This window comes from Enhydra lutris, unplaced genomic scaffold (assembly GCF_002288905.1).
Source record: "Enhydra lutris kenyoni isolate GAN:26980312 unplaced genomic scaffold, ASM228890v2 scaffoldscaffold29, whole genome shotgun sequence".
Lineage (NCBI taxonomy): Eukaryota > Metazoa > Chordata > Mammalia > Carnivora > Mustelidae > Enhydra > Enhydra lutris.
The window spans coordinates 18636927-18646180 of NW_019154113.1; positions in this window are offsets into that span (position 1 = coordinate 18636927).

The following is a 9254-nucleotide window of genomic DNA, read 5'->3' on the forward strand; positions in this document are numbered from 1 at the left end:
AGCGTAGAGCAGGAGGAGGGAGCATGGAAGGACGTGGGCAGAATTCACGCACGTGGCCTACCTGTGGCGTCAGAGCCCTGTCCTGGAGCATCTCCTTGATGCTCTGAGTGCTTCTGGCTATGGCTCACTGTGGCTGGGTGGGTCAGATAGCCCCAGCTCATGAGGGGCAGCATGGCCCCCCGCTATGCTGTAACCAAACATTTAAGCTCCCCCAGAGCCCAGTGGCAAGCCAGAGCGCCGTGTCTCAAAAGGGTAATGGTTCCTTGTTGGCCAGAGAATCACTTGGTTCTGAACCCTGGGTTTCCTTGCCATTCTCTTCTTATTAGGACTTGCCACAAGCTTCATTAGCCCTCCATTATGCCACAGGCCCCACACGGCTCCCCAATACACCACAGAGGGACACGTCAAGCCCCCTGGGATCTGTCAGGTCATGGGGCTGGCAGGAGAACCATTCTCCCAGCTGGAGAACCTTCACTTGCTCTCGGCCCAGCCCAAAGCTGGTGGCCCTCTATGTCACTCAGTACATAGGTCAGAACAAGAGGCCCTAAAGTGACATTTTTTCTGGAACTGGGTCTTCGTGTTAAGGGATGCAAAATGCGGTCATCTGTTCTATGTTGTGGAGGAAATATCCTGACCTCTTCAGACCCCTCAACCCCCAGAAGCTTTACAAGACCTTTAGACCTTTTTTTTTTTTTTCCATTTTCACATGATTTATCTCCCGCCTCTGACTCACATACGTCTTATCAAGGCATCTAGGGAAACTGCTGACTCCAGGCTCTATCAGCACGATGCGGCCAGTGTGAGGCAATACTGTGCCGGCAAGGGCAGTGTCCCTGGGGGCCAGGTGGTGGCCCAGAGCGGGTCAGCTAAGATACACTGCCCTCCTGCAGCCCAGCTGAAGATAAACGCTTTCTGAAGTTCTTTGTTCATCAAAATAGAAGAAAAAAATGAATTCACTAGATCAAAGGATTCGTACCGCACGTGAGGAGCTGGGATGAATTTGCTTGGCGAGAAGGCCATCTCTGGAAGGGCATCTGCCTTGGGAGACGTCGCTTTTTAAAGCTTACAGCAATCCAGAGACTTCCCGGTGTTTTGCGCTGACCAAGCTGAACCATGGTGGGAATCGCTAGGACGTCACTCTCGAGTCGTTGGTAGTTACACCGATTTCTACAACCCCCCTGGAAATACAGTTCTACCTTTGATTTACCATTTTGGTAGGGAGGGGAATTCCAATGGCCTGTGCTTGTCCTATCCTACTCTGGTCGCTCTTACCCCACTCATCAGAGCGCCATTGTGGGAGGGATGCCTCTTTCAAAGTCTATCCGTTTCAACCAGTCAGTCAAAACAATCATTGGCCGGCTTTGAGATTCCTCCGTGTCTGCCGTGGTGCAAATTCGGTGCAACCATCCCCATGGGTTGGCAGACCGCATGCTTTTCTGTGCTGCCCAGAAACTGGACAGCTTGGAGCCAGTATCCTACGGAACTCCTCTCCCCAGGTTTGGGTATTTCTCTCCTCCTTCTATAGTTCCCAGATAAATGGATGCAGATCACTTTGGGGAAGGCCAAGGAAGGTGGGCAATATGCATGAAGTGTTAAAGTAAGGTTTCCCTTCAATGATATTTGGCTTTCTCTCCATCAAAGATCTGGAAATTAGTGGAAGATTTTGATTCCATCTTGGCAGCTTGAGACAGACCTGTTTGCCCAACCGGAAGTCTTACATTATTGGTATAACTAGATGATATCTAAGGGACTGTCTGGTCTTCTCTCCTGGGACCCCAGGGTTGATTAGCTGCAGCTGGAGGTCTGGTTTCCATGTCCATGACCATTGTGACGACTCCTCTACTTTGTTCCTCATATCTGTCTGAGACCAGGGTGCCCATTTTCATAGCAGCTCTTCCAACCAGCATTCCAGGCCTGGAGAGGAAAGCCAGCGGGGCCTCACCCACGTCTTTCTCGTGGCAAGGAGCAAGACCATCTTCTGGGGCCCGTCTGAGGATGGGGAGAGGGTGCACGGGCTGGATGCAGGCAAGGGACCCAATAAAGCGTTCTTTTCTCCTGAAATCTGTGAGCTCCTGTTTTCTTGGATAGTTGGTCTCTTTCATATAATTTAGCATGGGTCAACATTTGGTCCAGATTTGTGTTATTCACCCCCCTCCCCCATGCTGCAATGGTTACAAACTGTATCCTGCTGTTTGAGATTCTGCATTAAATGTAGATTTCACTGAGCAGACATATCAATAAATACAACCTGAAACAAAATTATATTCCACCTGTCTCGGTCAAACAGCCTTTAAAAAGTTTCCATAAATTTTCCCTATAGTTTTTGACCGTGTGTATTAGCTATTTAATATAGTTTCTTCCAGGTGTAACTCTTCTTTTTCCTGCTCTGATTCTGCCTCTCATCCCCTGAGCTATGTTGAGTGTGGATTCTGGTTATTGGCCGATCAACAGTATAGTGGGGGACAGGGTTGGGTCTCAATTTTATGACTCAATGGTGCCAGTACCCCAGCGCTGATAAAACTCAGGGAGGCTGCCTCATTCATTAAGCTTATGAGAAAATGGGATTTGTGCACAAAAATCCATCTCATTGATTTTTAATGAGAAGTTTAACCAACCAGGAGACCAGACACTTGTGTTGACCTGAGAAGCAAATTCTTCCCTTCTTTTTCCAAATGGAAAAGTTGTTAGGCAAGCTTAGAATGAGGGAGACAAACTCGAGTTCAGACCCAGCTTTCTTGGCCAGAGGAGTTGGAACCTGTTGCTTAAATTCCTTGAATTCTGCTGCCTCATTGTTGTTTAAATCCCTTTACTAGGACTTTTACAGACTGCCTATCATATGTGACAATTATACATTCTGGATACATTACAGTGAACAAAACAGACATAAGACTCCTCCCTCAGGGAGCTTACAGTCTAGTGGGGGAGACAAACATGGAACAAACACACCAATAAACGTGTAATGGTGAATTGTGTGTTAAGTACGACACAGCAGAAGAATGGAAGAGAGCACCAGCAGAGTGTGGGACCTGAATTAGACTGGGGCTCTCAGGAGCCAACCTGAAGGCATTGATACATGAGCTGAGATCAGAAGGCTGTTGGTCAGAGGAAGGGGAAGAGCATCCCAGGCAGGGGAAACAATCCGTGCAAGGTTCTGCGTCCAGTTGTAGCAGAGGGATGGAATGAAAACTTGTGTGGATAGTGCGCGGTCAGTAAGAACACAGTGGTATCGAAATACAAGGCTCAGAGAGCAGCGAGGCTAGACATGGAAGGACATTTGCACTGAACCCGACGAGCCGTGGTGCCTCGGTAGGATCAGTGGTTACTGGAAATGGTAGAGAAGCCCTCCCATGGCAGTAGTGTTAAGCAAGACAGTTATCTCCTCCGCAGGAAGAGGTCCGTAGGCATTAGGAGATCTGGGCACGGCCCACGTAGGGCTGGCCTGGTAGCTCTAGGATGTTGTCCAAGCCAAGGCTCCTCCGGGTCTCTTCTCTTTCTTGCCAACCCAAGCAGTAGCAACTGACCCCAAGTGCAACGTCATGAATAGAAGAACAAAAATGGTAATACAACTGTCAAACAAGATGAGCTGAATTCTCGTAGTATATAGTCGAGTCAACAGAGAATGCCTGAAGTTGACAATAAAAAATAGTGTCTATGTATTTTTATCTATCAATCATCTATCCATCCATTTATTTGTCATTTGCCTATTTTATTTCTAGAGTTGGCTGTCAGAAGTGAATAGACAAGGACAGTCTTTCTGTAGGTCGGGTTGGGGGTGGGGCTGGTCTCTGGTTTTCCTGATTCCTGTCTCCCTGAGATTGTCCAGGGGTGCGCTTCCTTTAAGTATCCTTTTTTGGTCATTTATGTGACTCTTACTTGAAACAAAAGTACCCACCTTGGGACCCCCAACTCCTTCTGCTTTAGGGACCACCTATCTGGGTCGTATCCCACTCAACCACGCAAACTGGAGCCCCGTTGTTGAATTGCAGTGGCAAGGACGAGGTTGATGGGACTCAGGCTCTAGGAGTCTCTGGGTTCAAGAGGCTGTGGTTGTATGGCTGGAGCCAGCTCAGGGCAGGGGGTCCTGGAACCCATGAGGCACTGTCCTCTGGCCTCAGAACTCATATGGTTCACAAATGGCTCTTATCTATTGTTTCCAAAGGGTAATGAGGAGTAGCAGCTGCTGTGCCCTCAGCCTCAGAGGACATGGTGCATGTGCAGACGGAGGGATGCTCTTGACACTTGCCATACATCCCCGGGTGGCAGCGTTACGACAGCAGATGAGTCTGGGGATTCCCGGCCTGATGGAATGGTCTAGCCAACTGCTCTGGCCATTGGCTTTTTAATGACTTGTCTAGTACTTCCAAGTCCAGTATGGGATATGGCCCTCATGGTTCAACCGGCTGTTGTCATTTCCAACCAAACTAGATGCCCTGGTTTCACACTAAACCACTTTGGTTCCACTAAACCCCCATGAGATTGGAACAAGGCTACACACAAAGCCAGGGTCATGTACAAGACCCCCTGAGGCAGGCAGAAGACTGATGGAAAAGACTCTGGGCATGGGCCCAGGCCTGGGGTAATCCTGCAGCCTGCGCCCTGCTTCCAGCAGCCTGGGAATGAGGGTGCCCTGCCCAGGCCCCTTTACTGGTGACCCATCCCCCAGGTGCTGTGAGTTAGTTATCTCACAACCACCCCTTTTCCGAAGAATTGCCCTGAGTCAAATGGAGGCCTCCTAATCCCTCCCCAGTCCTTGGCCCATGACCGAATTGTCTGGCCTGGCCTCAAGGTGTGACTAACCTATGGGCAAGTTCGTGTTCCAGAGTTTTCCTGTGGAAAAGCCAGATTCTAGTCAAAACCACACTTTTATTTTTACCCTTGCTTTATTTGGTATCCCTTCCTTCCCTTCTGCCAAGAGCACCCCATCCCATGCAAATCACTTGAACAGGAATCCCCACCTCAGGCTAAAGAATGTACCTGAGACCATCAGGTGTCCTGCTGTGTGGACTCTGCCATTGGAAGAGAAATTTCACTGGGGCTCTTCTTTTCTTTCAGGACAAAATGTATGTGTTTGTAACAGTTGGAGTCAAATTACTCAGGTTCAGTGTGTGATTGTCCAGCATATCAGCCCCTGCAGAATTCTTGCTGGGTCTTAGGAAGTTGCTCAGAGACACAGTATCCCAGATTTCACAGGGTCTGACCAGAGAACACAATTTAGAGCCGTCAGCTTTAAGTGTGAGCCCAGAATCCAGGTGCCAAGCAGCTGGCGAGGTGGAAACATGGGGTGGACAGTTTGGGTGCCCGATCCAGAACTCCCAGATACAAACATGTAGTACGATGCCCCATGGTTCTACTTGGGACTGTTCACCTTCTCTATGATGGCTCCATTTATGGCGGTGGTCCCCTCATCACACACCTGCATGGAGGACAGGTGGGGAGAAACAGTGGCCAGGACCGACCTTCTTGGATTATTATAATGGTTCATCAAGACCACGCAGGTAGAGGCCATAGCCCAGCCTGGAATATGCCAAGCTTCTCCCATCTCTTGGAACTATAGAATCCATCCCAGGGCCACTCACATGCTGCTCTTCTCCAAGGTGTGAGACCCTGGTGTCTCTCCTTTCCCTCAAGGTGGAGTGGTTGACACAGATCTCTACCCTTGCCTCTGAAAACCATCTTGTCAACACTCATCCTGTGGGAGACACTCAGCACGGCCTCCTGACCCACAAGGTGGCCAATGTTTAGCTCCTGGGATGGGCTCAGGCTCTCCACAAACCCCCATGGCCATGAAGTGAAGGGAATTGGATCCAGCCTTTGGAATATGAAACTTGCTTCTACAGGAAGAGTGAAATGGAAAGGAAGTGTTTCAGAATGAGTCATGGTGTGTGACTGGCAGGTGCTCACAGGAGGAACAGTTGGTACTAGTCAGAGGAGAGGCAGAGGCGAGGCTATGTCTTTTATTCCATGGCTCGATGTTATCGGTGGAACTCCACCTGGGTGGAGGGAAGCAAGCTACACCTGGAAAGTTCCAATGTCTAGATGTGACACTCAGAGGTGTTCATTTTTGTTCTAACAATTGTATGTAATTTGTGAAGCCCTACTGGTCAGTACCTTTCCTATAGACACTACTGGTCTGTGGTAGATTCATTTTATTGGCTGCTCCCAGGAGGCATAAGGTCCTCCTTGTGGAAACTTCTATAAAAATATCAGCCTTGGGGCTCCTGGGTGGCTCAAATCTGACTCCGACTTTTGATTTTGGCTCAGGTCATGGTCTCAGGGTCCTGGGATGGTCAGTCTCTATGCTCAGAGGGGTGTCTGCTACTCCTTTCATCTCCCTCTGCCTCTGCCCCTCCCCTCAGTCTCTCAAAAATAAATAAATGCAAAATCTTAAAAAAAAAAAAAACAGGCTTTGCTCTAAATCTCAGTGGGGTTCCCATGAGACCACTTCTCTGACAGAGGAGAGGAGGGAACAACGAAGGACTTGTTTTTGCCTATGTAATGAACCAGCTTCTCAACTGTGACTCAGTGGCAGCTCTGGGCCAGCAAGGCCATGGAGATCCTAATTAGTAGCGCCCATGTCCCCTGTGGATGACACGTGGAAAATGGTGCACCTCAGAGGGGGGTTATAGCCTTTGGTATAAAATCTGTCAAAGTTAGAGATGTCATCTTTGAAGCCAACAGGATGACGTGAATTACGACCTATCTTGGTTTGTAGAACATCTTAACTTGACCCAACTGAAAAGAAAATGTCTCAGTCTCTCCTTACGTAAGAAGCTGACAGGAGGTGGAAGGGCAGAGGGATAGAACAACAAGGGAAATGTTCAATGAAATGAACCACGAGGGAAATAGACTTCACTAAATAGCAACCAGTTCAATATTTAGAGATAGTGATCTCTTAAATGTTCAGGGAAACTTCCCCCTGCGTGGGTGTGGGACCAGGTGTCCTTATTTGCCCAGCTGATATAGATGAGCCCCAGAGTCATCCTCTCATTCTCTTTCGGGTAATGGCCATTTGTGCCCATCTGTTCCCAATGAATGAGCAGGGGCGAGGGGTGGACTATATATCAGGGGACCCTTGGAGAGTCATGCCAAGCCAGCTAGGGTGGTGGTGGCCTGGGGCAGGGGGTGGGGGGAAGGCTTTGGACTGCTTCCTTCCCTTGTGAACACCTAGACATGTGGTAGAGTTGCTAGGAAGAATGCCATGCTCTAAGTCTTGGGAGAGTCCATTCCCCAAATTTATAAAATTTATATGAGTTACATTTTTTATACTAGACGTTATAAAAGCCTAAACTGTTTCTTCCGCTTTTGTAGTTTGCCCTGTGTATCCAGAATTTGTATGTGCCTTCGAGTTTAGAATATTTCTGCATGACTATAGGAAGCCCATCTCTCAGTGCCCCGAGGACAGGAAACGTCGTATGGGATCACCGGCTGTCCTTTCTGTCAACCGGCTGAGGAGTAAGAGACAGAAGCAGGTTTAGGAGAGAAGGATGACAAGCTCCTGTTTATGGAATCTGACAGCGAGAGCCTCTCTTGTTGTGTACGGCCTGGACGTGGGAAACGGTGCCACGGAAGGGCCTCGTCTGGGAAGAGCCGAGGAGGAGTGTGAGCACAGTCATGAGCCAAGAGTGACAAGACCGGGGAACATGCCTTCTGGTAACGTCTGCCTCTGACAGCTCCGAACGGCTCACTCACCGGCCCTACGAACGTTCTCTTTCTTCTCTCAGAGCCTGGCAAGGAGAAGGGATGCTCTCCCGCTCTGGCCAAGAATTCCCCTGACACAGGAAGTGGCCCCAGGGAAAGAACACCAGAAACAGGTGTGTGGCTGCCTCTGACAGAGTGGGACGGGAGTGGGAGAGGCAGAGCAGGCTCTTCCGTGCAAATCCTTTCAAGTGCTGTTTTGTTTTGATTGGAAGGGAAAACACACACACACACACACACACACACACANACACACACACACACACACACACACACACAGATACAGGAAAGTAGGTAGATAGAGACATAGAGAGACGTGGTCCTTGCCTCTGCTCTGGACCCAGCGTCCCCAGCTCAGTCCCGGGCTTCCCTCCCCCATTCCCGACCCCATGATGGGACAGACCTCAGAGACCACCTCCTCAAGAAGCAGACATGCAGAGGGTCAGCTGAGGTCACTCAGCCAGAGGGTGGGGACAGCCAGGATCCCCAAGGTCCTCCAGCTCTGGGTTTTTCCCTGGGGATGTGGGAGCTGCTCACCCCATCCTATCCAGCCTCCCAACCCCCAGCCTGGGGCTCTCGGCCAAATTCCACCTTCAAAAGCATTTGACTTCTGGGATCCAGGATAACTTGAGGGGATCTGGGGTCACTCCTCCAGACTCTCTCAGCTTGGAGAAGGAGAGCAGTGTCAAGGCATCCCCGAGATGGACCCCGTGACATTGATGACAGCCACCAGCCTGACGGCACCAGGCTCTCTGCCAAACTCCTCCCCTGCTTTAGCTCCTTGAAGCCCCATCAGTATTTATTTCCCAGGTAGGTACTGTAACCCCCCTTGTTAACTTGAAAGAAGCAAGTTAACTTTCAGAGTCTGCAGGGTCTAGCTCAGGGTTCAAACCATGACACCCTGCCTGTGAAATCCGTGTTTTAGATCAGGGCACACAAAAATGTCAAGCGTTTTAGGTGCAGCGCAGGGAACGTTTGGCATCAAGCTTGGCTGCTGGCTGAGCTGTACCCGTGGCTTTCCTCTGGTGCCAAGAGAAACCAAGAGAGGAGGGGAGAGGCGAAGAGGGAGGTAGGGGGAGTTGGAGGGGAGGGGAGGGCAGGGGGAAGAGGCTAGAAGCAGGCAGAAACAGAGAAGCAGGTGCGGCCTCACCGGGGCTTGACCAGGCCCTCTGCTGGGACAGCTCCAAGCCCATCCCTGGGGGGCCGCCCACGGAGACAGGCGTCCTTTAGGATAAGCCAGGTGATGCCTTGGACACTGAGTTTACAATCGAGGCAACACAGGAGTCCCCAACAGAGTGGGGCAGGGTGTGGATCTCTGCCCCAGATGGCAAGAAAGCTGGGGTAGTCTCAGCCCCCTCTGAAAAAGCAGTAACATAAAGGAAAAGTCTGGAGAACAATCTCACAGATTCCAGGTCGCCTTCAGGGAGCTCAGCTTCGAGGGGTCTTTAACTGGCTGTTGTCTGTTTATCTCTACACAGTGTTCCATGAAGCACATGTAATGCTTTGGTAATCACAACGACGGACAAAAAATGTTTTTAAAGACAAAGGGCACCCCCCCC